The sequence below is a fragment of the Scyliorhinus torazame genome, chromosome 10 (genome assembly GCF_047496885.1).
Source record: "Scyliorhinus torazame isolate Kashiwa2021f chromosome 10, sScyTor2.1, whole genome shotgun sequence".
NCBI classification, from domain to species: Eukaryota; Metazoa; Chordata; class Chondrichthyes; order Carcharhiniformes; family Scyliorhinidae; genus Scyliorhinus; species Scyliorhinus torazame.
Window position 1 is genome coordinate 106,659,831 of NC_092716.1, and position 1,258 is coordinate 106,661,088.

At 49.5% G+C, this 1,258-nt stretch overlaps 1 non-coding gene across 1 annotated transcript; it reads right to left on the reverse strand.

Moving 5' to 3' along the window:
- Window positions 1-365: 365 nt before the first annotated feature.
- LOC140384987 (U2 spliceosomal RNA) lies at window positions 366-560 on the reverse strand. The gene has a single exon (XR_011933258.1). It is a non-coding gene; the product is annotated as a U2 spliceosomal RNA (small nuclear RNA).
- Window positions 561-1,258: the final 698 nt, after the last annotated feature.

Sequence of the window (1,258 nt, forward strand, 5' to 3'; positions counted from 1 at the left end):
CCATCGCCTGCCCAGAGCCAACCCCCCAGGCCGTCACTCACCTCCACGCTGGTCGGCGTGAACCTGGAGCACAGGGTCACGCCGATGAAAAGGAGGTTTAATTTACGTCGGCGTGAACGGTCATCACGTCGACGGGACTTCGGCCCATCCGGAAGGGAGAATATCGGCAGGCCGAAAATCGGCTGCCTTGCGCAGACCCGTGACATTCTCCGACGGCAGCGGCGCCATTAACGTCCCGCCGACTTTTCTCCCTTCGGAGACTTCGGCAATCGGCGGGGGCGGGATTCACGGCGGCCAACGGCCATTCTCCGACCCTCTGGGGGGTCGGAGAATGACGCCCCTGGTGTATGTTTTTTTTTTTCTTTTTCCTTTTCTGAGTTACCAAGCCAGGGCTCAGAGTGTGGGTCAGGGGCAAACCCCTAATCCAGCTCCTCACCTGCTCCAAAAAACGAATTCAAATTGAATCGAATTCATGGTCCCCACAAGAGAGACATACCAGATCTGAACCCAAAGGCTCAATCTACAGACACTTGATCTTAGCCAAAAGGCCGAGAAGCGATGACCTGGTGTATTTTTGTAAAACATGCCAGATGGCGGAGAAACCAGAACCTATAATCAAACCGGCATCCTTAATTCCCATACCAGTTTTTGAGGAACCATTTAGTGGGGTGTTGGTAGATTATGTGGGACCCTTACCAAAAATGACAACAGTGGGACAGCAGTATATAGGGGATGAAGTGTTAGCGTTATGGCCATTAGTGTGGAACGTCTGAAAGCATGGTTCAGTGGTCCATAAAAGGTAATTAAGAGGTCTAGAAAAGGAAATTATTTGCTAGACACCCCAGATCGCAAGAAAAATAATTGGTTTTGTCATACCAATACATTAAAACAATACCACCATAGGGCAGAGGATAAGAATGAACAGGTATGTCAGGTAGTAAACTCAGTGGAGGACGAGAGAGACAGTGAGAGTGAGGCAGCAAGAGATTTAGACAGTTCACCATTTGAATATGCTACTATCCGGTTAGCCAACACTGAAATATTAGGACAGTTATATTCTTATACTTAGAGAGAGAACAACGGTAAGATTTAATGAGATGACTTAGAGAATTTAAAGGAATCTGGAGGGATGGGCAGCACGGTGGCGCAGTGGTTAGCACTGCTGCCTCATGGAGCCGAGGACCTTGGTTCGATCCCGGCCCCGCGTCACTGTCTGTGTGGAGTTTGCACATTCTCCCCATGTCTGCGTGGGTCTAAC